This window comes from Rhinoderma darwinii, chromosome 10 (genome assembly GCF_050947455.1).
Source record: "Rhinoderma darwinii isolate aRhiDar2 chromosome 10, aRhiDar2.hap1, whole genome shotgun sequence".
In the NCBI taxonomy this organism is placed as follows: Eukaryota; Metazoa; Chordata; class Amphibia; order Anura; family Rhinodermatidae; genus Rhinoderma; species Rhinoderma darwinii.
This window is the reverse complement of record NC_134696.1, coordinates 1,406,499-1,434,495: the sequence shown is the minus strand read 5'-3', so window position 1 is coordinate 1,434,495 and position 27,997 is coordinate 1,406,499. Positions and strand designations below refer to the sequence as shown.

General features: G+C 40.3%; 1 protein-coding gene and 1 long non-coding RNA gene across 6 annotated transcripts in view; one reads left to right on the top strand and one right to left on the bottom strand.

The window, feature by feature from the left end:
- ZBTB44 (zinc finger and BTB domain containing 44) overlaps window positions 1-408 on the bottom strand; it is a 47,208-nt gene extending 46,800 nt beyond the window's left edge. For 3 of the 4 annotated variants that reach the window (XM_075839105.1, XM_075839104.1, XM_075839102.1), the window contains exon 1: window positions 85-408. The gene's annotated coding sequence lies outside the window, so the exon portion shown is untranslated. The remainder of the gene's footprint in view (window positions 1-84) is intronic. The other variant, XM_075839106.1, reaches the window with a different exon arrangement.
- LOC142661680 (uncharacterized) lies at window positions 351-27,918 on the top strand. 2 transcript variants are annotated; one of them, XR_012850788.1, is made up of 4 exons: window positions 351-510; window positions 6,429-6,530; window positions 6,893-7,027; window positions 27,467-27,918. It is a non-coding gene; the product is annotated as an uncharacterized LOC142661680 (long non-coding RNA). The 2 variants fall into 2 exon arrangements; XR_012850789.1 differs by having other exon boundaries at window positions 351-515.
- The last annotated feature ends 79 nt before the right edge of the window (window positions 27,919-27,997 follow it).

Here is a 27,997-nt window from a genome sequence, read left to right as displayed (position 1 = left end):
GGGGCAGACACGTAAATCCCTCCTCCCCCGGCACACAGCAGGCGGGAAACACATCCCCGGTGCGCCAGACGGTTCACTGCTCACCTGCCAGCTTAATCTCTGTGAGGCCTAAAAGGCATCCAGCGCACTCTTCTTCTCATAGGCCTCAGCCCCCCGCTCGGCAGCGGCTCAGGCCTAGGCAGGCAGCGGCCTGTCCAAGCGTACACACTCCCCTCTGTCGGCCGCCGCCTGCACTCCTCGTCCCGTTTCCCCCTCTGCGCCAGGCAGTTGGTGCGCGCCGTCACCGGCAGACTCTGCCTGCGTGTCTGCGCTCACAGGCCCAGGCGCTCGGAATCTTCCACTTCTCAGTGGCGGGGGGCGAAGGGGAGGACAGCGCATCAGTTTGTTTGTGTCCCACAATGCATCGCGGCCGAAGGGGGAGCACAGTGACGCGGGTAGGAGGCGGGGACTGTCTGGCTCGCACGGTTGCCTGGATACAGCATCGAAACTGGTGCAGCCGAATACAGAGATGTGCGGTACCTCCCAGCGCCCCCTATAGTGTCCTTATATACAGGTCTCCTCCCAGCGCCCCCTATAGTGTCCTTATATACAGGTCTCCTCCCAGCGCCCCCTATAGTGTCCTTATATACAGGTCTCCTCCCAGCGCCCCCTATAGTGTCCTTATATACAGGTCTCCCAGCGCCCCTATAGTGTCCTTATACACAGGTCTCCCAGCGCCCCCTATAGTGTCCTTATATACAGGTCTCCCAGCGCCCCCTATAGTGTCCTTATATACAGGTCTCCTCCCAGCGCCCCCTATAGTGTCCTTATATACAGGTCTCCTCCCAGCGCCCCTATAGTGTCCTTATACACAGGTCTCCCAGCGCCCCCTATAGTGTCCTTATATACAGGTCTCCTCCCAGCGCCCCCTATAGTGTCCTTATATACAGGTCTCCTCCCAGCGCCCCCTATAGTGTCCTTATATACAGGTCTCCTCCCAGCGCCCCCTATAGTGTCCTTATATACAGGTCTCCTCCCAACGCCCCCTATAGTGTCCTTATATACAGGTCTCCTCCCAACGCCCCCTATAGTGTCCTTATATACAGGTCTCCCATCGCCCCCTATAGTGTCCTTATATACAGGTCTCCCAGCGCCCCCTATAGTGTCCTTATATACAGGTCTCCTCCCAGCGCCCCCTATAGTGTCCTTATATACAGGTCTCCTCCCAGCGCCCCCTATAGTGTCCTTCTATACAGGTCACCTCCTAGTGCCCCTATAGTGTCCTTCTATACAGGTCACCTCCCAGTGCCCCTATAGTGTCCTTATACACAGGTCTCCCAGCGCCCCCTATAGTGTCCTTATATACAGGTCTCCTCCCAGCGCCCCCTATAGTGTCCTTATATACAGGTCTCCTCCCAGCGCCCCCTATAGTGTCCTTATATACAGGTCTCCTCCCAGCGCCCCCTATAGTGTCCTTATATACAGGTCTCCTCCCAGCGCCCCTATAGTGTCCTTATACACAGGTCTCCCAGCACCCCCTATAGTGTCCTTATATACAGGTCTCCTCCCAGCGCCCCCTATAGTGTCCTTATATACAGGTCACCTCCCAGCGCCCCCTATAGTGTCCTTATATACATGTCACCTCCCAGCGCCCCCTATAGTGTCCTTATATACAGGTCTCCTCCCAGCTCCCCCTATAGTGTCCTTCTATACAGGTCACCTCCCAGTGCCCCTATAGTGTCCTTCTATACAGGTCACCTCCCAGTGCCCCTATAGTGTCCTTATACACAGGTCTCCTCCCAGCGCCCCCTATAGTGTCCTTATATACAGGTCTCCTCCCAGCGCCCCCTATAGTGTCCTTATATACAGGTCACCTCCCAGCGCCCCCTATAGTGTCCTTATATACATGTCACCTCCCAGCGCCCCCTATAGTGTCCTTATATACAGGTCTCCTCCCAGCTCCCCCTATAGTGTCCTTCTATACAGGTCACCTCCCAGTGCCCCTATAGTGTCCTTATATACAGGTCTCCCAGCGTCCCCTATAGTGTCCTTATATACAGGTCTCCCAGCGCCCCCTATAGTGTCCTTATATACAGGTCACCTCCCAGCGCCCCCTATAGTGTCCTTCTATACAGGTCTCCTCCCAGCGCCCCTATAGTTTCCTTATATACAGGTCACCTCCCAGTGCCCCTATAGTGTCCCTATATACAGGTCACCTCCCAGCGCCCCCTATAGTGTCCTTATATACGGGTCACCTCCCAGCGCCCCCTATAGTGTCCTTATATACGGGTCACCTCCCAGCGCCCCTATAGTGCCCTTATATACAGTTCACCTCCCAGCGCCCCCTATAGTGTCCTTATATACTGGTCACCTCCCAGCGCTCCTTATAGTGTCCTTATATACAGGTCACATCACCATGCACCCTATTGTGTCCTTATATACAGGTCACCTCCCAGCACCCCTATAGTGTCCTTATATACAGGTCACCTCCCAGCGCCCCTATAGTGTCCTTATATACAGGTCACCTCCCAGCGCCCCCTATAGTTTCCGTATATACAGTCACCTCCCAGCGCTCCCTATAGTGTCCTTATATACAGGTCACCTCCCAGCTCTCCCTATAGTGTCCTTATATACAGGTCACCTCCCAGCGCCCCCTATAGTGTCCTTATATACAGGTCACCTCACCGTGCTCCCTATAGTGTCCTTATATACAGGTCACCTCACCGTGCTCCCTATAGTGTCCTTATATACAGGTCACCTCCCAGCGCTCCCTATAGTGTCCTTATATACAGGTCACCTCCCAGCTCTCCCTATAGTGTCCTTATATACAGGTCACCTCCCAGTGCCCCCTATAGTGTCCTTATATACAGGTCACCTCCCAGCGCCCCCTATAGTGTCCTTATATACAGGTCACCTCACCGTGCTCCCTATAGTGTCCTTATATACAGGTCAGCTCCCAGCGCTCTCTATAATGTCCTTATATACAGGTCCCCTCCCAATGCTCCCCATAGTGTCCTTATATACAGGTCAGCTCCCCATAGTGTCCTTATATACAGGTCAGCTCCCTATAGTGTCCTTATATGCAGGTCATCTCCCAGCGCCCCTATAGTGCCCTTATATGCAGGCCAGCTACCTATAGTGTCCTTATATACAGGTAATTTCCCAGCACCCCCTATAGTGTCCTTATATACAGGTCCACTCCCTATAGTGTCCTTATATACAGGTCCGCTCACAGCGCCCCTATAGTGCCCACATATACAGGTCAGCTCCCAGCGTCCCCTATAGTGTCCTTCAATACAGGTCAGCTCCCAGCGTCCCCTATAGTGTCCTTCTATACAGGTCAACTCTCAGCGCCCCCTATAGTGTCCTTCTATACAGGTCAGCTCCTTATAGTGTCCTTATATACAGGTCCGCTCCCTATCGTGTCCTTTTATACCGATCACCTCACAGCACCCCCTATAGTGTCCTTATATACAGGTCAGCTCCCAGCACCCCCTATAGTGTCCTTATATACAGGTCCGCTCACAGCTACCCCTATAGTGTCCTTATACACAGGTCAGCTCCCAGCGCTCCCCATAGTGTCCTTATATACAGGTCACCTCCCAGCGCTCCCTATAGTGTTCTTATATACAGGTCAGCTCCCTATAGTGTCCTTATATACAGGTCAGCTCACAGCGCTCCCCATAGTGTCCTTATATACAGGTCCACTCCCTATAGTGTCCTTATATACAGGTCACCTCCCCATAGTGTCCTTATATACAGGTCAGCGCCCCTATAGTGTCTTTATATACAGGTCAGCTCCCTATAGTGTCCTTATATACAGGTCAGCGCCCCTATAGTGTCTTTATATACAGGTCAGCTCCCTATAGTGTCCTTATATACAGGTCAGCTCCCAGCACCCCTATATTGCCCTTATATACAGGTCCGCCCCTATAGTGTCCTTATATGCCGATCACCTTACAGCACCCCCTAGAGTGTCCTTATATACAGGTCAGCTCCCAGCACCCCCTATAGTGTCCTTATATACAGGTCCGCTCACAGCTACCCCTATAGTGTCCTTATATACAGGTCACCTCCCAGCGCTCCCCATAGTGTCCTTATTTACAGGTCACCTCCCAGCGCTCCCTATAGTGTTCTTATATACAGGTCAGCTCCCTATAGTGTCCTTATATACAGGTCAGATCACAGCGCTCCCCATAGTGTCCTTATATACAGGTCCACTCCCTATAGTGTCCTTATATATGGGTCACCTCACAGCGCCCCTATAGTGTCCTTATATACAGGTCACCTCCAAGCGCCCCCTATAGTGTCCTTATATACGGGTCACCTCCCAGCGCCCCCTATAGTGCCCTTATATACAGTTCACCTCCCAGCGCTCCTTATAGTTTCCTTATATACAGATCACCTCCCAGCGCCCCTACAGTGTCCTTATATACAGGCCACCTCCCAGCTCTCCCTATAGTGTCCTTATATACAGGTCACCTCACCGTGCCCCCTATTGTGTCCTTATATACAGGTCACCTCCCAGCGCCCCTATAGTGTCCTTATATACAGGTCACCTCCCAGCGCTCCCTATAGTGTCCTTATATACGGGTCACCTCCCAGCGCCCCCTATAGTGTCCTTATATACAGGTCAGCTCCCTACACTGTCCTTATATACAGGTCAGCTCCAAGCACCCCTATAGTGCCCTTATATACAGGTCAGCTCCCTATAGTGTCCTTATATAGGTCACCTCACAGCGACCCCTATAGTGTCCTTTTATACAGGTCAGGTCCCTATAGTGTCAATATATACAGGTCACCTCCCAACGCACTCTATAGTGCCCTTATATACAGGTCACCTCCCAGCTTTCCCTACAGTGTCCTAATATACAGGTCACCTAGCGCTCCTTATAGTGTCCTTATATACAGGTCAGCTCACAGTGCCCCCTATAGTGTCATTATGTAGAGGTCAGCTCACAGCGCCCCCTATAGTGTCCTTACATACAGGTCAGCTCACAGTGCTCCCTATAGTGTCATTATATACAGGTCAGCTCCCAACGCACCCTATAGTGTCCTTATATACAGATCACCTCCCAGCTCTCCCTATAGTGTCCTAATATACAGGTCACCTCCTAGCGCTCCTTATAGTGTCCTTATATACAGGTGAGCTCACAGCGCCCCCTATAGTGTAATTATATACAGGTCACCTCCCAACGCACCCTATAGTGTCCTTATATACAGGTCACCTCCCAGCTCTCCCTATAGTGTCCTAATATACAGGTCACCTCCTAGCGCTCCTTGTAGTGTCCTTATATACAGGTGAGCTCCCTATAGTGTCCTTATATACAGGTCAGCTCACAGCCCCTATAGTGTCCTTATATACAGGTCAGCTCACTGTGCCCCCTATAGTGTCATTATGTACAGATCAGCTCACAGCGCCCCCTATAGTGTCCTTATATTCAGGTCCGCTCCCTATAGTGTCCTTATATACAGGTCAGCTCACAGCGCCCCCTATAGTGTCCTTATATACAGGTCAGCTCCCTACAGTGTCCTTACATACAGGTCAGCTCACAGCCCCCTATAGGGTAATTATATACAGGTCAGCTCCCTATAGTGTCTTCATATACAGGTCCCCTCACAGTGCCCCTATAGTGTCCTTATATACAGGTCCCCTCACAGCGCCCCTATAGTGTCCTTATATACAGGACACCTCAGCGCCCCCTATAGTGTCCTTATGTACCGGTCACCTCACAGCGCCCCCTATAGTGTCTTTATGTACCGGTCACCTCACAGCGCCCCCTATAGTGTCTTTATGTACCGGTCACCTCACAGCGCCCCCTATAGTGTCTTTATGTACCGGTCCCCTCACAGCGCCCCCTATAGTGTCCTTACATACTGGTCACCTCACAGCGCCCCCTATAGTGTCTTTATGTACCGGTCCCCTCACAGCGCCCCCTATAGTGTCATTACATACTGGTCACCTCACAGCGCCCACTGTAGTGTACTTATTTACCGGTCACCTCACAGCGCCCCCTACAGTGTCCTAGTCAGGGTTAGGCTTTATTTACACGAATGCTGCGCATCTCGGACATGAAAAACTGCAGTTTTTCACGTCTGAGGTGCATCCGTGCTCAGCGCTGCGGGACGCGATGTCACACATCCCCCATAGTTGAGAGTCTATGGAGGGATGTGTGATGCGCGAATAGAACGGACATGTCCTATTTTCGCACGGACCCTTCACGCGGTCCGTTGAAACAACGGCTGTATGAATGGCCACATTGAATAACATAGGTCCGTGGGACGGCTGCTGTTTCAATGGCCGTCCCACGGACGTTTAACACGTTCGTGTGAATAAGGCCTTCGGCTTCCACTTCTGTGTCCTCTCGTTTAGCGATCAGGCGGATGTAATCACATGATTGTTTCACATTCCGGCAGAGAAGCAATGTTGGCATCTTTTTCGGTTGCAGAGTGACTCCGGATCACACAGTCGCTCGGATGATGTCACCTGACGCAGATCTGAAGATCGCCACTGATCATCTTCACTCCTTCGTGTCGGGTGACCCGTGCAGGTGAGGAATGTTCACGCTTTTCAGGGAAGTCTCACCATTATTGGATTATTACGTTACATTGGGTTGGTGCCACTTGTTGGGTTGATCCTGTAGATCAGAGATCTTCAGCTGGTGTGAAACTACAACTCCCAGCATGTAGACCGCGGCTATAGAATGTAACACAACCTGCCGTATCTTGGGGTGGAGCTGCCGACGTTGCCCCTTGTTTCGACCCCAGGGCTGTGGGAGTCCATTCACAATGTTCTTTACTGGTTGGGTCATGGGGGTATTTGTAATCAGGAGATGAACAGCAGGGGGCGCTCCTCGTGCCTCTGTATTCTTCTTGTTCCTAATCCCTCTTTTGTTTCTGTAAATATTTATAGTGGAGTAAAGAAGCCAGAACGGGGTCCGCACTTGCCGAAATGTTCCTGGAAATTCTCACAGAACTCGTGATCTTACCGATGACGGCTGAATATTCTGTTATCCAATCATCTGGTTGTGCTGACACCGGGGACAAGGTGAGTGGTCACGGCTCCTCACCGCCCTCTCCTATGTATGCCTGAACACAGTGCATGCTGGGACTTGTAGTTCTTTGTCACACATTTGAATCTTTTATTGCAGTGGAACAGGTAACTGCGTAGAGTTTAGATGTGAATCTCTGATAAGACGTCCGTGCGGGTCTGATCGCCGATGATCAGTAAGGCTGGGTGGCGGCTGCTTCATCTCCTCTCAGCTCTGCTTATTCTAGGGCTGATCCATTGAAGTCTGAGGCCGGCCCCGCAGCCTCCGGAAAATGTCACCGTAGTTGAACCCCTCTGATACGACATTGAACGAAATCATCACAGGACATATCGCTAGGACTCGCCGTCATAGTTTACACTTTGCAGTGGGGAGCCGGACCGGACTGAGCTTTGTCAGTCGCCCCTTCTGTTTTTTTTTTTTTTTATCTATTTCCACTTTTAGCTTCAAAATATGACCTAAAAATGCAAAATGTGCCATGCGCCTGATAATGATCCGATCAGAACATTTACTCAGTCTGGGGATGATGCGCCTTGGGCTGGGGGTGCGCTCCCCTGTTCTTACCCTGATGGGCCCTGGTTATACTGGTAGTGATCCCTGTATCGTGCCCCCTATGACGGCAGCAGCTGAGCCCCGGATGGAGTGTTCAATGCTGATCCTCCGTTACATGTAATTCCTTCATTTCTTAGATTCTATGATAACTTTTCATGCATCGTAACCGTTACAAGACATCGATTGTTGACACAAGAGCCACGAAGCCGTGGTCCCTGATGGACGCAGCCAGGGACGCAGCCAGGGACACAGCATGGCTTCACTTAGAGCGGCCAATGTCTATCCTCCGCAGGACTGCACTGACCTCTTCTGTTCATGGCCCGACCCTGAAACAAACCCGTCCTTGTGCTCACGGTTTACACCTCGTGTCTGGTGCACAGCTCTGCAGGACTTACACATGATGGAAAACATTTCATGGCCGTCTGACTCCAAGGACCGTGTCATAGTCCACTGATGTTTTCTGAGTCACAGTTTTTGGGACAAGTGCGTGTCAACTTGTTGTGGAACGATGCGGTCGGAGCCTGACTTGTGTCATGATGACTAACGGCTCAGGATCCTGCATTCCCCGCACGTCACACCAGCTCTATCTGAGCACGTCCAGCACTGCGGTGCCCGTGTTCTTGACAATCACCTGCTCATATATTATTGCCTCTGATTTACAAATAAAACATTTTTAGGAAGGGGCGCCAAGGAGTTCAGACACAGCTGCAAATCCCAATCACATTGCATCAAGTGGAGTTTACACCTGCTCACTCTTACAGCCAGATAACCTCTCCGTGGGATCCCATCTGTCCGAAGCAGAGTTCAGGCCAGAGCTTGTAGGAGACTTCTCACAATGAATGTGTAAGGGTATGTTCACACACACTAATTACGGACATAATTAGGGCGTTTTTGCCCCGAATTACGTCCGAAAAATGCGGCTTGAAAGCGTTGCCAAACATCTGCCTATTGAAAGCAATGGGCAGACGTTTGTCTGTTCACACGAGGCGTATATTTACGCGCCGCTGTCAAATGACGGCGCGTAAATAGACGCCCGCGTCAAAGAAGCGACCTGTCACTTCTTGGGGCGTAATTGGAGCCGTTATTCATTGACTCCAATGAAAAGCAGTGCCAATTACGTCCGTAATGGACGCGGCGTTCAAGCGCCTGCACATGCCGTTACGGCTGAAATTACAGGGATGTTTTCTCCTGAAAACATCCTCGTAATTTCAGCCGTTACGGACGCTGTCGTGTGAACATACTCTAACGCTGCAGCAACGTACAATGCGGGCAAGACCAGCTGCAGAAATGTCAAATCACAATTGTGAATGCTCTACGTACAGAATACAGGCCGCCGAGCGTGCTCTACGTACAGAATGAAGGCCGCCGAGAGTGCTCTACGTACAGAATGCAGGCTGCCGAGAGTGCTCTACGTACAGAATGCAGGCTGCCGAGAGTGCTCTACGTACAGAATGCAGGCCGCCGAGAGTGCTCTACGTACAGAATGCAGGCCGCCGAGAGTGCTCTACGTACAGAATACAGGCCGCCGAGCGTGCTCTACGTACAGAATGAAGGCCGCCGAGAGTGCTCTACGTACAGAATGCAGGCTGCCGAGAGTGCTCTACGTACAGAATGCAGGCCGCCGAGAGTGCTCTACGTACAGAATGCAGGCCGCCGAGAGTGCTCTACGTACAGAATGCAGGCTGCCGAGAGTGCTCTACGTACAGAATGCAGGCTGCCGAGAGTGCTCTACGTACAGAATGCAGGCCGCCGAGAGTGCTCTACGTACAGAATGCAGGCTGCCGAGAGTGCTCTACGTACAGAATGCAGGCTGCCGAGAGTGCTCTACGTACAGAATACAGGCTGCCGAGAGTGCTCTACGTACAGAATACAGGCTGCCGAGCGTGCTCTACGTACAGATTGAAGGCCGCCGAGAGTGCTCTACGTACAGAATGAAGGCCGCCGAGAGTGCTCTACGTACAGAATGCAGGCTGCCGAGAGTGCTCTACGTACAGAATGCAGGCCGCCGAGCGTGCTCTACGTACAGAATACAGGCCGCCGAGCGTGCTCTACGTACAGAATACAGGCCACCGAGCGTGCTCTACGTACAGAATACAGGCCGCCGAGCGTGTTCTACGTACAGAATGCAGGCCGCCGAGAGTGCTCTACGTACAGAATGCAGGCTCCCGAGAGTGCTCTACGTACAGAATACAGGCTCCCGAGAGTGCTCTACGTACAAAATACAGGCTGCCGAGCGTGCTCTACGTACAGATTGAAGGCCGCCGAGAGTGCTCTACGTACAGAATGAAGGCCGCCGAGAGTGCTCTACGTACAGAATGCAGGCTGCCGAGAGTGCTCTACGTACAGAATGCAGGCCGCCGAGCGTGCTCTACGTACAGAATACAGGCCGCCGAGCGTGCTCTACGTACAGAATACAGGCCACCGAGCGTGCTCTACGTACAGAATACAGGCCGCCGAGCGTGCTCTACGTACAGAATGCAGGCCGCCGAGAGTGCTCTACGTACAGAATGCAGGCTCCCGAGAGTGCTCTACGTACAGAATACAGGCTCCCGAGAGTGCTCTACGTACAGAATACAGGCTCCCGAGAGTGCTCTACGTACAGAATACAGGCTCCCGAGAGTGCTCTACGTACAGAATACAGGCTGCCGAGATATCTGCAGAAAATGGTGGGGAATGTATTTCTACCCTATGCCCTTTGTCTTTTATATGGAATGAATCTGATAACATAATAATTACTCAAACCAGAGAGAAACTTGTTACTTCCCCCTATTGGCAATGCTGTGGCCGGTATATATTATGTGTGCTTCAATTTTTAGAAACAAAGAGCAGCAGGTGACGGGCTCTGCATTGTGTAGGAGCGTTGCTGCCACATGGTCATCTGTGCAAGGAGGACGGGTCTGAGCCCCAACGCTGGGTCACACGTTTCATTTATTTTTTTTGTTCAGAATTGTGAACTACCAGGGATCGTGCCCACACCCCCCACCCCCCACGTCCGATCACTAGGTGCTAGAACACCAGGCAGAGTACGTTGTGTGCAGAACATTCTCCGTTCTCACTTGTCAGAGTTATGCACAATGAGAACACTTAATACTTTTTCCATATTATTTTGAACTTTTTGGAATCTGTTTAAAGTTGACAAAAGAAAAACACTGAGATGTAATCTCAAGTGGTTAATGTGTAAATTCCCCTCCACTGCGGAGTCACTGGATCAATGCAGGATAAGTAATGTTATGTACACCGTTACATCCTGTATTATACTCCAGAGCTGCAGTCACTATTCTGCTGGTGACGTCACTGTGTACATACATTACATTACTTATCCTGTACTGATCCTGAGTTACATCCTGTATTATACTCCAGAGCTGCACTCACTATTCTGCTGGTGACGTCACTGTGTACATACATTACATTACTTATCCTGTACTGATCCTGAGTTACATCCTGTATTATACTCCAGAGCTGCACTCCCTATTCTGCTGGTGGAGTCACTGTGTACATACGTTACTTATCCTGTACTGATCCTGAGTTCCATCCTGTGTTATACTCCAGAGCTGCACTCACTATTCTGCTGGTGGAGTCACTGTGTACATACATTACATTACTTATCCTGTACTGATCCTGAGTTACATCCTGTATTATACTCCAGAGCTGCACTCACTATTCTGCTGGTGACGTCACTGTGTACATACATTACATTACTTATCCTGTACTGATCCTGAGTTACATCCTGTATTATACTCCAGAGCTGCACTCCCTATTCTGCTGGTGGAGTCACTGTGTACATACGTTACTTATCCTGTACTGATCCTGAGTTCCATCCTGTGTTATACTCCAGAGCTGCACTCACTATTCTGCTGGTGGAGTCACTGTGTACATACATTACATTACTTATCCTGTACTGATCCTGAGTTACATCCTGTATTATACTCCAGAGCTGCACTCACTATTCTGCTGGTGAAGTCACTGTGTACATACATTATTTATCCTGTACTGATCCTGAGTTACATCCTGTATTATACTCCAGAGCTCAACTCACTATTCTGCTGGTGGAGTCACTGTGTACATACATTACATTACTTATCCTGTACTGATCCGGAGTTATAGCCTGTATTATACTCCAGAGCTGCACTCCCTATTCTGCTTGTGGAGTCACTGTGTACATACGTTACTTATCCTGTACTGATCCTGAGTTCCATCCTGTATTATACTCCAGAGCTGCACTCACTATTCTGCTGGTGGAGTCACTGTGTACATACATTACATTACTTATCCTGTACTGATCCTGAGTTACATCCTCTATTATACTCCAATGTATGTACACAGTGACTCCACCAGCAGAATAGCGAGTGCAGCTCTGGAGTATAATACAGGATGGAACTCAGGATCAGTACAGGATAAGTAATGTATGTACACAGTGACTCCACCAGCAGAATAGTGAGTGCAGCTCTGGAGTATAATACAGGATGTAACTCAGGATCAGTACAGGATAAGTAATGTAATGTATGTACACAGTGACTCCACCAGCAGAATAGTGAGTGCAGCTCTGGAGTATAATACAGGATATAACTCAGGATCAGTACAGGATAAGTAATGTATGTATGTACACAGTGACTCCCCCAGCAGAATAGTGAGTGCAGCTCTGGAGTATAATACAGGATATAACTCAGGATCAGTACAGGATAAGTAATGTATGTACACAGTGACTCCACCAGCAGAATAGTGAGTGCAGCTCTGGAGTATAATATAGGATGTAACTCAGGATCAGTACAGGATAAGTAATGTAATGTATGTACACAGTGACTCCACCAGCACAATAGTGAGTGCAGCTCTGGAGTATAATACAGGATATAACTCAGGATAAGTAATGTAATGTGTATATACACAGTGACTCCACCAGCAGAATAGTGAGTGCAGCTCTGGAGTATAATACAGGATGTAACTCAGGATAAGTACAGAATAAGTAATGTAATGTATGTACACAGTGACTCCACCAGCAGAATAGTGAGTGCAGCTCTGGAGTATAATACAGGATATAACTCAGGATCAGTACAGGATAAGTAATGTATGTATGTACACAGTGACTCCCCCAGCAGAATAGTGAGTGCAGCTCTGGAGTATAATACAGGATATAACTCCGGATCAGTACAGGATAAGTAATGTTGTGTGTATTTTCTACTTGCGTGATTGTGTTGGGCTTGTTTAATATTTTTCTTTAGTGATTTTATTATAGTCTGTCAGACAAGTGATCGTTTTAAAATTTCCAACTGTGGGGAAGTGTCAGTGCTCACCCTATAAAGTGCCGTAGACTATAAGAAAGTTCCAAGAACAACTTCTCAGTGAATTGGTATTTTTACTTATTCTACGGAAAGTTTAAAGAGGCTCTGTCACCACATTATAAGTGTCCTATATAAGGAGATCGGCGCTATAATGTAGGTGACAGTAATGCTTTTTATTTAGAAAAACAATCTATTTTCACCACATTAGGAGCGATTTTCGCTTTATGCTAATGAGTTTCTTAATGCCCAAGTGGGCGTGTTTTTACTTTAGACCAAGTGGGTGTTGTACAGAGAAGTGTATGACGCTGACCAATCAGTGACCAATCGGTGACCAGTCAGCGTCATGCACTTCTCTCCATTCATTTAGTCAGTGCATAGTGACCCTGCGTTGTTCTCTATGTGCTGTCTTATACTGACATATCAACGTTACTGAAGTGTCTAGACAGTGAATAGACATTCCTTCCCGCCAGGACGCGATGTCTATTCACAATCTCGACACTTCGCTAACGTTTCTATGGTACTTACAGCAGAGCAAGCGTAATCTCGCTGTAACCTGTCATTTACAGCGAGATCTCGCGAGATTACGCTTGCTCTGCTGTAAGTACCAAACAAACGTTAGCGAAGTGTCGGGATTGTGAATAGACATCGCGTCCTGGCTGGAAGGAATGTCTATTCACGGTCTAAACACTTCAGTAACGTTAATATATCAGTATAAGACAGCACATAGCGAACAAAGCAGGGTCACTATGCACTGACTAAATGAATGGAGAGAAGTGTATGACGCTGATTGGTCACTGATTGGTCAGCGTCATACACTTCTCTCCACAACGCCCACTTGGTCTAAAGTAAAAACACGCCCACTTGGGCATTAAGAAACTCATTAGCATAAAGCTAAAATCGCTCCTAATGTGGTGAAAATAGATCGTTTTTCTAAATAAAAAGCATTACGGTCACCTACATTATAGCGCCGATCTCCTTATATAGGAGACAGGACACTTATAATGTGGTGACCGCCTTTTTAACTCCTTAAGTATACTGCACTTCTTGCACTGACGCAATAGCTTGCAAAGGGGTTAACTACTTCTGGCCAATAACGTAACCGTGGAATGAAGTCATCTCCTTAACATTTGCTTTGGTGCCAAGTTGTGCCGGGTCAGTTGCGAGAAGCAGGCTGCTGGTATTTATCAGACAGTCTCCCCAGGACAGAACTATAATCCAGACCGTTATAGCCAAGTGTCATTCCGGCCCCTTCCTCCCTCAGACGCTTCATGCCTGACACCCGGCCGGGTGGGCACACAGCACCCACTTTGTATTGCAGTATTTTAGGTCATCTGGGAGAGTTGGCGCAGCAGCGAGATTCTTCATCTAATCTGGACTTCACCCCCTTATGATCTCATTGCTTGTTCTCGGCTCCTCTCCATTTCATCGTTTACATGATCAGAAGGTCAAAGCGCTGTAAATGTCAGAAGAGCGCGAACACGAATCACAATATCATAGGAAGCCCCCCGAAAATCATTCCGTATCTGCTCAATCTGCAACATCTACTGCAAAAAGATCTGAAGTTTAATGTCTGTACAAATATAACAAAGAGAAGTAGAAACTCCAGCCAGGAAGACTCATATTCTTGTATATAGGGGGCAGTATTATAGTAGTTATATTCTTGTATATAGGGGGTAGTATTATAGTAGTTATATTCTTATACATAGGGGGCAGTATTATAGTAGTTATATTCTTGTATATAGGAGGCAGTATTATAGTAGTTATATTCTTGTATATAGGAGCAGTATTATAGTAGTTATATTCTTGTATATAGGAGCAGTATTATAGTAGTTATATTCTTGTATATAGGAGCAGTATTATAGTAGTTATATTCTTGTATATAGGAGCAGTATTATAGTAGTTATATTCTTGTATATAGGGAGCAGTATTATAGTAGATATATTCTTGTATATAGGAGCAGTATTATAGTAGTTATATTCTTGTATATAGGGAGCAGTATTATAGTAGATATATTCTTGTATATAGGAGCAGTATTATAGTAGTTATATTCTTGTATATAGGGAGCAGTATTATAGTAGATATATTCTTGTATATAGGGAGCAGTATTATAGTAGTTATATTCTTGTATATAGGAGCAGTATTATAGTAGTTATATTCTTGTATATAGGAGCAGTATTATAGTAGTTATATTCTTGTATATAGGAGCAGTATTATAGTAGTTATATTCTTGTATATAGGAGCAGTATTATAGTAGTTATATTCTTGTATATAGGAGCAGTATTATAGTAGTTATATTCTTGTATATAGGGAGCAGTATTATAGTAGATATATTCTTGTATATAGGAGCAGTATTATAGTAGTTATATTCTTGTATATAGGAGGCAGTATTATAGTAGTTATATTCTTGTATATAGGGGCAGTATTATAGTAGTTATATTCTTGTATATAGGAGCAGTATTATAGTAGTTATATTCTTGTATATAGGGGGCAGTATTATAGTAGTTATATTCTTGTATATAGGACGCAGTATTATAGTAGTTATATTCTTGTATATAGGGGCAGTATTATAGTAGTTATATTCTTGTATATAGGAGCAGTATTATAGTAGTTATATTCTTGTATATAGGAGCAGTATTATAGTAGTTATATTCTTGTATATAGGAGCAGTATTATAGTAGTTATATTCTTGTATATAGGAGCAGTATTATAGTAGTTATATTCTTGTATATAGGAGCAGTATTATAGTAGTTATATTCTTGTATATAGGGAGCAGTATTATAGTAGATATATTCTTGTATATAGGAGCAGTATTATAGTAGTTATATTCTTGTATATAGGGAGCAGTATTATAGTAGATATATTCTTGTATATAGGAGCAGTATTATAGTAGTTATATTCTTGTATATAGGGAGCAGTATTATAGTAGATATATTCTTGTATATAGGGAGCAGTATTATAGTAGTTATATTCTTGTATATAGGAGCAGTATTATAGTAGTTATATTCTTGTATATAGGAGCAGTATTATAGTAGTTATATTCTTGTATATAGGAGCAGTATTATAGTAGTTATATTCTTGTATATAGGAGCAGTATTATAGTAGTTATATTCTTGTATATAGGAGCAGTATTATAGTAGTTATATTCTTGTATATAGGAGCAGTATTATAGTAGTTATATTCTTGTATATAGGAGCAGTATTATAGTAGTTATATTCTTGTATATAGGGAGCAGTATTATAGTAGATATATTCTTGTATATAGGAGCAGTATTATAGTAGTTATATTCTTGTATATAGGAGGCAGTATTATAGTAGTTATATTCTTGTATATAGGGGCAGTATTATAGTAGTTATATTCTTGTATATAGGAGCAGTATTATAGTAGTTATATTCTTGTATATAGGGGGCAGTATTATAGTAGTTATATTCTTGTATATAGGACGCAGTATTATAGTAGTTATATTCTTGTATATAGGACGCAGTATTATAGTAGTTATATTCTTGTATATAGGGGAGGTATTATAGTAGTTATATTCTTGTATATAGGGGCAGTATTATAGTAGTTATATTCTTGTATATAGGGGCAGTATTATAGTAGTTATATTCTTGTATATAGGGTGCAGTATTATAGTAGTTATATTCTTGTATATAGGGGCAGTATTATAGTAGTTATATTCTTGTATATAGGGGAGGTATTATAGTAGTTATATTCTTGTATATAGGGGCAGTATTATAGTAGTTATATTCTTGTATATAGGGGCAGTATTATAGTAGTTATATTCTTGTATATAGGGGCAGTATTATAGTAGATATATTCTTGTATATAGGAGGCAGTATTATAGTAGTTATATTCTTGTATATAGGAGGCAGTATTATAGTAGTTATATTCTTGTATATAGGGGGCAGTATTATAGTAGTTATATTCTTGTATAGAGGGAGCAGTATTATAGTAGTTATATTCTTGTATATAGGGGGCAGTATTATAGTAGTCATATTCTTGTATATAGAGGACAGTATTATAGTAGTTATATTCTTGTATATATTAGGCAGTATTATAGTAGTTATATTCTTGTTTATAGGGGGCAGTATTATAGTAGTTATAGTCTTGTATATAGGAGCAGTATTATAGTAGTTATATTCCTGAATATAGGGGCAGTATTATAGTAGTTATATTCTTGTATATAGGGGCAGTATTATAGTAGTGATATTCTTGTATATAGGGGGCAGTATTATAGTAGTTATATTCTTGTTTATAGGGGGCAGTATTATAGTAGTTATAGTCTTGTATATAGGAGCAGTATTATAGTAGTTATATTCCTGAATATAGGAGCAGTATTGTAGTAGTTATATTCTTGTATATAGGGGCAGTATTATAGTAGTGATATTCTTGTATATAGGGGGCAGTATTATAGTAGTTATATTCTTGTATATAGGAGCAGTATTATAGTAGTTATAGTCTTGTATATAGGAGCAGTATTATAGTAGTTATATTCTTGTATATAGGGGCAGTATTATAGTAGTTATATTCTTGTATATAGTAGCAGTATTATAGTAGTTGTATTCTTGTATATAGGGGCATTATTATAGTAGTTATATTCTTGTATATAGGGGCATTATTATAGTAGTTATATTCTTGTATATAGGGGCAGTATTATAGTAGTTATATTCTTGTATATAGGGGCATTATTATAGTAGTTATATTCTTGTATATAGGGGCAGTATTACAGTAGTTATATTCTTGTATATAGGGGCAGTATTATAGTAGTTATATTCTTGTATATAGGGGCAGTATTATAGTAGTTATATTCTTGTATATAGGAGCAGTATTATAGTAGTTATATTCTTGTATATAGGAGCAGTATTATAGTAGTTATATTCTTGTATATAGGAGCAGTATTATAGTAGTTATATTCTTGTATATAGGAGCAGTATTACAGTAGTCATATTCTTGTATATAGGAGCAGTATTATAGTAGTTGTATTCTTGTATATAGGGGCATTATTATAGTAGTTATATTCTTGTATATAGGGGCAGTATTATAGTAGTTATATGCTTGTATATAGGGGCAGTATTATAGTAGTTATATTCTTGTATATAGGAGCAGTATTATAGTAGTTATATTCTTGTATATAGGAGCAGTATTATAGTAGTTATATTCTTGTATATAGGGGCATTATTATAGTAGTTATATTCTTGTATATAGGGGCAGTATTATAGTAGTTGTATTCTTGTATATAGGAGCAGTATTATAGTAGTTATATTCTTGTATATAGGAGCAGTATTATAGTAGTTATATTCTTGTATATAGGGGCAGCATTACAGTAGTCATATTCTTGTATATAGGAGCAGTATTATAGTAGTTGTATTCTTGTATATAGGGGCATTATTATAGTAGTTATATTCTTGTATATAGGGGCAGTATTATAGTAGTTATATGCTTGTATATAGGGGCAGTATTATAGTAGTTATATTCTTGTATATAAGGGGCAGTATTATAGTAGTTATATTCTTGTATATAGGGGGCAGTATTATAGTAGTTATATTCTTGTATATAGGGGCAGTATTATAGTAGTTATATTCTTGTATATAGGGGCAGTATTATAGTAGTTATATGCTTGTATATAGGAGCAGTATTATAGTAGTTGTATTACTGTATATAGGAGCCAGTATTATAGTAGTTATATTCTTGTATGTAGCAGCAGTATTATAGTAGTTATATTCTTGTATATAGGGGGCAGTATTATAGTAGTTATATTCTTGTATATAGGGGGCAGAATTATAGTAGTTATATTCTTGTATATAGGGGGCAGTATTATAGTAGTTATATTGTATATAGGGGGCAGTATTATAGTAGTTATATTCTTGTATATAGGGGCAGTATTATAATAGTTATATTCTTGTATATAGGGGCAGTATAATAGTAGTTATATTCTTGTATACAGGGAGCAGTATTATAGTAGTTATATTCTTGTATATAGAGGCAGTATTATAGTAGTTATATTCTTGTATATAGGGGGCAGTATTATAGTAGTTATATTCTTGTATATAGGAGCAGTATTATAGTAGTTATATTCTTGTATATAGGGGGCAGTATTATAGTAGTTATGTTCTTGTACATAGGGGGCAGTATTATAGTAGTTATATTCTTGTATATAGGTGCAGTATTATAGTAGTTATATTCTTGTATATAGGAGCAGTATTATAGTAGTTATATTCTTGTATATAGGGGGCAGTATTATAATAGTTATATTCTTGTATATAGGAGGCAGTATTATAGTAGTTATATTCTTGTATATAGGGGCAGTATTATAGTAGTTATATTCTTGTATATAGGGGCAGTATTATAGTAGTTATATTCTTGTATATAGGTGGCAGTATTATAGTAGTTATATTCTTGTATATAGGGGCCAGTATTATAGTAGTTATATTCTTGTATATGGGGGCAGTATTATAGTAGTTATATTCTTGTATACAGGGACAGTATTATAGTAGTTATATTCTTGTATATAGGGGCCAGTATTATAGTAGTTATATTCTTGTATATAGGGGCAGTATTATAGTAGTTATATTCTTGTATATAGGGGGCAGTATTATAGTAGATATATTCTTGTATATAGGAGCAGTATTATAGTAGTTATATTCTTGTATATAGGGAGCAGTATTATAGTAGTTATATTCTTGTATATAGGGGGCAGTATTATAGTAGTTATATTCTTGTATATAGGGGCAGTATTATAATAGTTATATTCTTGTATATAGGGGCAGTATTATAGTAGTTATATTCTTGTATACAGGGAGCAGTATTATAGTAGTTATATTCTTGTATATAGGGGCAGTATTATAGTAGTTATATTCTTGTATATAGGGGGCAGTATTATAGTAGTTATATTCTTGTATATAGGGGCAGTATTATAATAGTTATATTCTTGTATATAGGAGGCAGTATTATAGTAGTTATATTCTTGTATATAGCGGCAGTATTATAATAGTTATATTCTTGTATATAGGGGCAGTATTATAGTAGTTATATTCTTGTATATAGGGAGCAGTATTATAGTAGTTATATTCTTGTATATAGGGGCAGTATTATAGTAGTTATATTCTTGTATATAGGGACAGTATTATAGTAGTTATATTCTTGTATATAGGGACAGTATTATAGTAGTTATATTCTTGTATATAGGGAGCAGTATTATAGTAGTTATATTCTTGTATATAGGGGGCAGTATTATAGTAGTTATATTCTTGTATATAGGGGCAGTATTATAGTAGTTATATGCTTGTATATAGGAGCAGTATTATAGTAGTAGTATTCTTGTATATAGGAGCCAGTATTATAGTAGTTATATTCTTGTATATAGCAGCAGCATTATAGTAGTTATATTCTTGTATATAGGGGGCAGTATTATAGTAGTTATATTCTTGTATATAGGGGGCAGAATTATAGTAGTTATATTCTTGTATATAGGGGGCAGTATTATAGTAGTTATATTCTTGTATATAGGAGCAGTATTATAGTAGTTATATTCTTGTATATAGGGAGCAGTATTATAGTAGTTATATTCTTGTATATAGGAGGCAGTATTATAGTAGTTATATTCTTGTATATAGGGGCAGTATTATAATAGTTATATTCTTGTATATAGGGAGCAGTATTATAGTAGTTATATTCTTGTATATAGGGGCAGTATTATAGTAGTTATATTCTTGTATATAGGGACAGTATTATAGTAGTTATATTCTTGTATATAGGGACAGTATTATAGTAGTTATATTCTTGTATATAGGGAGCAGTATTATAGTAGTTATATTCTTGTATATAGGGGGCAGTATTATAGTAGTTATATTCTTGTATATTGGGGCAGTATTATAGTAGTTATATTCTTGTATATAGGGGCAGTATTATAGTAGTTATATGCTTGTATATAGGAGCAGTATTATAGTAGTAGTATTCTTGTATATAGGAGCCAGTATTATAGTAGTTATATTCTTGTATATAGCAGCAGCATTATAGTAGTTATATTCTTGTATATAGGGGGCAGTATTATAGTAGTTATATTCTTGTATATAGGGGGCAGAATTATAGTAGTTATATTCTTGTATATAGGGGGCAGTATTATAGTAGTTATATTCTTGTATATAGGAGCAGTATTATAGTAGTTATATTCTTGTATATAGGGAGCAGTATTATAGTAGTTATATTCTTGTATATAGGAGGCAGTATTATAGTAGTTATATTCTTGTATATAGGGGCAGTATTATAATAGTTATATTCTTGTATATAGGGGCAGTATTATAGTAGTTATATTCTTGTATACAGGGAGCAGTATTATAGTGGTTATATTCTTGTATATAGGGGCAGTATTATAGTAGTTATATTCTTGTATATAGGGGGCAGTATTATAGTAGTTATATTCTTGTATATAGGGGCAGTATTATAATAGTTATATTCTTGTATATAGGAGGCAGTATTATAGTAGTTATATTCTTGTATATAGCGGCAGTATTATAATAGTTATATTCTTGTATATAGGGGCAGTATTATAGTAGTTATATTCTTGTATATAGGGAGCAGTATTATAGTAGTTATATTCTTGTATATAGGGAGCAGTATTATAGTAGTTATATTCTTGTATATAGGGGCAGTATTATAGTAGTTATATTCTTGTATATAGGGACAGTATTATAGTAGTTATGTTCTTGTATATAGGGACAGTATTATAGTAGTTATATTCTTGTATATAGGGAGCAGTATTATAGTAGTTATATTCTTGTATATAGGGGGCAGTATTATAGTAGTTATATTCTTGTATATAGGGGCAGTATTATAATAGTTATATTCTTGTATATAGGGGCAGTATTATAATAGTTATATTCTTGTATATAGGGGGAAGTATTATAGTAGTTATATTCTTGTATATAGGGGCAGTATTATAGTAGTTATATTCTTGTATATAGGGGGCATTATTATAGTAGTTATATTCTTGTATATAGGGGGCAGTATTATAGTAGTTATATTCTTGTATATAGGGGCAGTATTACAGTAGTTATATTCTTGTATATAGGAGCAGTATTATAGTAGTTCTATTCCTGTATATAGGGAGCAGTATTATAGTAGTTATATTCTTGTATATAGGGCAGTATTATAGTAGTTATATTCTTGTATATAGGGCAGTATTATAGTAGTTCTATTCTTGTATATAGGAGCAGTATTATAGTAGTTATATTCTTGTATATATGGGGCAGTATTATAGTAGTTATATTCTTGTATATAGGGCAGTATTATAGTAGTTATATTCTTGTATATAGAGGGCAGTATTATAGTAGTTATATTCTTGTATATAGGAGCCAGTATTATAGTAGTTATATTCTTGTATATAGGAGCAGTATTATGGTAGTTATATTCTTGTATATAGGGGCAGTATTATTGTAGTTATATTCTTGTATATAGGGAGCAGTATTATGGTAGTTATATTCTTGTATATAGGAGTAGTATTATGGTAGTTATATTCTTGTATATAGAGGGCAGTATTATAGTAGTTATATTCTTGTATATAGGAGCAGTATTATAGTAGTTATATTCTTGTATATAGAGGGCAGTATTATAGTAGTTATATTCTTGTATATAGGGAGCAGTATTATGGTAGTTATATTCTTGTATATATGGGGCAGTATTATAGTAGTTATATTCTTGTATATAGGGCAGTATTATAGTAGTTATATTCTTGTATATAGAGGGCAGTATTATAGTAGTTATATTCTTGTATATAGGAGCCAGTATTATAGTAGTTATATTCTTGTATATAGGAGCAGTATTATGGTAGTTATATTCTTGTATATAGGGGCAGTATTATAGTAGTTATATTCTTGTATATAGGGAGCAGTATTATGGTAGTTATATTCTTGTATATAGGGCAGTATTATAGTAGTTATATTCTTGTATATAGGGGGCAGTATTATAGTAGTTATATTCTTGTATATAGGAGCAGTATTATAGGAGTTATATTCTTGTATATAGGTGGCAGTATTATAGTAGTTATATTGTATATAGGGAGCAGTATTATGGTAGTTATATTCTTGTATATAGGGGCAGTATTATAGTAGTTATATTCTTGTATATAGGAGCAGTATTATAGTAGTTATATTTTTGTATATAGAGGTCAGTATTATAGTAGTTATTTTCTTGTATATAGGGGGCAGTATTATAGTAGTTATATTCTTGTATATAGGGGCAGTATTATAGTAGTTATATTCTTGTATATAGGGGGCAGTATTATAGTAGTTATATTCTTGTATATAGGGGCAGTATTATAGTAGTTATATTCTTGTATATAGGGAGCAGTATTATAGTAGTTATATTCTTGTATATAGGGAGCAGTATTATAGTAGTTATATTCTTGTAGGTAGGGGGCAGTACTATAGTAGTTATATTCTTGTATATAGGGGGCAGTATTATAGTAGTTATATTCTTGTATATAGGAGCAGTATTATAGTAGTTATATTCTTGTATATAGGAGCAGTATTATAGTAGTTATATTCTTGTATACAGGAGCAGTATTATAGTAGTTATATTCTTGTATATAGGAGCAGTATTATAGTAGTTATATTCTTGTATATAGGAGCAGTATTATAGTAGTTATATTCTTGTATATAGGAGCAGTATTATAGTAGTTATATTCTTGTGTATAGGAGCAGTATTATAGTAGTTATATTCTTGTATATAGGGGGCAGTATTATAGTAGTTATATTCTTGTATATAGGAGCAGTATTATAGTAGTTATATTCTTGTATATAGGAGCAGTATTATAGTAGTTATATTCTTGTATATAGGAGCAGTATTATGGTAGTTATATTCTTGTATATAGGGGCAGTATTATAGTAGTTATATTCTTGTACATAGGGAGCAGTATTATGGTAGTTATATTCTTGTATATAGGGCAGTATTATAGTAGTTATATTCTTGTATATAGGAGGCAGTATTATAGTAGTTATATTGTATATAGGGGGCAGTATTATAGTAGTTATATTCTTGTATATAGGAGCAGTATTATAGTAGTTATATTCTTGTATATAGAGGGCAGTATTATAGTAGTTATATTCTTGTATATAGGGGGCAGTATTATAGTAGTTATATTCTTGTATATAGGGGGCAGTATTATAGTAGTTATATTCTTGTATATAGGGGTAGTATTATAGTAGTTATATTCTTGTATATAGGGAGCAGTATTATAGTAGTTATATTCTTGTATATAGGGAGCAGTATTACAGTAGTTATATTCTTGTAGATAGGGGGCAGTATTATAGTAGTTATATTCTTGTATATAGGGGGCAGTATTATAGTAGTTATATTCTTGTATATAGGAGCAGTATTATAGTAGTTATATTCTTGTATATAGGAGCAGTATTCTAGTAGTTATATTCTTGTATATAGGAGCAGTATTATAGTAGTTATATTCTTGTATATAGGAGCAGTATTATAGTAGTTCTATTCTTGTATATAGGAGCAGTATTATAGTAGTTATATTCTTGTATATAGGAGCAGTATTATAGTAGTTATATTCTTGTGTATAGGAGCAGTATTATAGTAGTTATATTCTTGTATATAGGGGGCAGTATTATAGTAGTTTATATTCTTGTATATAGGAGCAGTATTATAGTAGTTATATTCTTGTATATAGGAGCAGTATTATAGTAGTTATATTCTTGTATATAGGAGCAGTATTATAGTAGTTATATTCTTGTATATAAGGGGCAGTATTATAGTAGTTATATTCTTGTACATAGGGTCAGTATTATAGTAGTTATATTCTTGTATATAGGAGCAGTATTATAGTAGTTATATTCTTGTATATAGAGGGCAGTATTATAGTAGTTATATTCTTGTATATAGGGGGCAGTATTATAGTAGTTATATTCTTGTATATAGGGGGCAGTATTATAGTAGTTATATTCTTGTATATAGGGGTAGTATTATAGTAGTTATATTCTTGTATATAGGGAGCAGTATTATAGTAGTTATATTCTTGTATATAGGGAGCAGTATTACAGTAGTTATATTCTTGTAGATAGGGGGCAGTATTATAGTAGTTATATTCTTGTATATAGGGGGCAGTATTATAGTAGTTATATTCTTGTATATAGGAGCAGTATTATAGTAGTTATATTCTTGTATATAGGAGCAGTATTCTAGTAGTTATATTCTTGTATATAGGAGCAGTATTATAGTAGTTATATTCTTGTATATAGGAGCAGTATTATAGTAGTTATATTCTTGTATATAGGAGCAGTATTATAGTAGTTATATTCTTGTATATAGGAGCAGTATTATAGTAGTTATATTCTTGTATATAAGGGGCAGTATTATAGTAGTTATATTCTTGTACATAGGGTCAGTATTATAGTAGTTATATTCTTGTATATAGGAGCAGTATTATAGCAGTTATATTCTTGTATATAGGGGGCAGTATTATAGTAGTTATATTCTTGTATATAGGGGCAGTATTATAGTAGTTATATTCTTGTATATAGGAGCAGTATTATAGTAGTTATATTCTTGTGTATAGGAGCAGTATTATAGTAGTTATATTCTTGTATATAGGGGGCAGTATTATAGTAGTTATATTCTTGTATATAGGGGCAGTATTATAGTAGTTATATTCTTGTATATAGGAGCAGTATTATAGTAGTTATATTCTTGTATATAGGGGCAGTATTAGAGTTTAGGGATTGTTTTTTCTAGTGACTGAAGTATGGACAGGGAAGGCTATTTATTGTATAGATGGGGAAGATAGAATAGATAATGACTTGGGGCTATGTAATGGATCTAGGGGTGAAATAAACTGAGGGGCTGAAACAGCGACTTAGGGATAAGAGTAAAATAGATACGGAAAAATACATAAACTTCATGTATAATAATGCCAGAACCTCATTAACAAAATTAAGGAAATAAAATTGATAATGTTGGAAGAGACGTAAGACATAGTGGGGATAAGTGAGACTGTGCTGGATGATGACTATGATTGGGGTGTTAATTATCAGGGTTACAGTCTGTTTAGAAATAATCATACTAATAAGAAAGGGGGAGGGGTTTGCTTATATGTAAATTCTTGCCTAATGCCGATCCAGCGTGATGAACCCTATGAGGGAAATGATCATGCGGAGTCCCTGTGGGTGGAAATAAGGGGAAGAAGAATAAAATTGTTATAGGGGTTTGTTATAAGACTCCAAGTAAATTGGAAGAAGCAGAAAATCAACCAATAAATGAAATAGATTTTATGAAGTGATGTATTATGGGGGATATAAACTGGGGGTAGAAACCTGCAGGTCCAATAAAGGAAACCGATTTATAACAATAATTAAAGACCATTACACTTCAGAACTGGTGCAGGACCCAACAAGGGGAAGGGGGGGGGGGCTTCTAGAACTATTTTTAATCAATAGACCAGATAGGCTCTCAAAGGTACAGCTTGGGGGGTCACCTAGGTCTTTTAGTGACCTCAACATAAGTTTTCAAGTATCCTTTAACCCCTTCCCGACATAGCAGAGATCGGGATGGAGAGGGCTCATGGGATCGGACCCTACTCCATAACTAGGCTTGAGGAGGGCTTAAAGTGGTCTTCCAGTCCCTAAAAATTGATGGCCTATCTTCAGGATCGGCAATCAAAAGGTGATCGCTCAGGGTCCAACTCCCGCCAATCAATTGTTTTGAAGGGGGTGCAGCGCTTGTAAGAGTGCGGCTTCCTCTTCATTTCTACTTGCTCACTGTGTATATTTAACACACATGTAGCGGCGATTTACAGTATTACAGCGACTGCTATTCACTTTAATGGAGGTTACGGAAACGCCATATTATGGATATGCCTTTAAAACTGAAAGGGAAGCCCCTTAGAAATAATCTGGGTGTAATGGTGGAGGAGGATAGGAGAAGTCTGGTCTATTAAACGTCGTCTCCTCTCCTGTATTTAGACAGGAAAATCCAACGTCCGATGAGAAGATTAGAAATAAAGTAAATTCTCCATTAGCTGTCACCTGCTTAACCCGGCAAGAAGTGCAGCGCCGCCTTAAAAACCCAAATCACCGGACCCCGAGGTCTGCAGGAATTAAAGGGGTATTCCAGTTGTAACAAGTTATCACCTATCCACTGGATCGGCAGAACACGGGTCCCTTGTCTGCAGACCCCCTCCCCCTCCAGCAGCAAGATTGGTTGTCAGGAGGAGTTGAATGGCGCGGCGGTCGAGCATGCACCCTGTCGCTCTATTCAAGTCTATGGCAGTGACGGAAACTGCTGTGTACAGCGCACGAACATCCAGTGGACAGGTGATAATGTGTTACAACCGGAATACCCGGTCCAGGAATGGACCGACCGTTATTTCTGATATTCGAGGATTGTATAGTGACTGGATCTGGTGCACCGCAAATGTGGGGACAATATTCAAAAAGTGAGCCTGGAAACGATAGGCCTGTAAGTTTAAAGTGTACCTGTCCCCTGTAATGGGGTACCTGTTTATTTTGATAAACCATTAGCCCCTTAAGAAATTAATACAAAAATAATGTAAAGTTACCTCCTATACTTATTGTGCTTTAATTATGCAAATAACCCAATTCCCTGCAGGATTTGAGCCCCGAACTGTCCCGACATCCCCTGCGTCTTCCCACAACTCTCCCCGGCAGCAACCAGTCTAAGAATGCAAGATCTCGTGATCGATCTAAAAGAGCTCTATCCACTGTATGAATACTGAAGTCATTGATCATTCACTGCTGTAATGAGGATCATCGATCGATGACTGTTGTATCGAGGATCATCGGTTGATCACTGCTGTATCGAGGATCAATGGTCGATCACTGCTGTATCGAGGATCATCGGTCGATCACTTCTGTATCGATGATCATCGGTCGATCACTGCTGTATCGAGGATCATCGGTCGATCACTGCTGTATCGAGGATCATCGGTCGATCACTGCTGTGTTGAGGTGACTAAAAAACCGCATATTTGGCTTTTTTCCTCCAGTTTATAGTTCCCACAGTTCTAGATAATGTTATATTTAAAAAAAACAAAGCACCGTTCGGATCATTACGGATCATGTATGTTTTGTTTACATTATTTTATGTATATTGTTGAGAACTTTAGTAAACAACTATTTT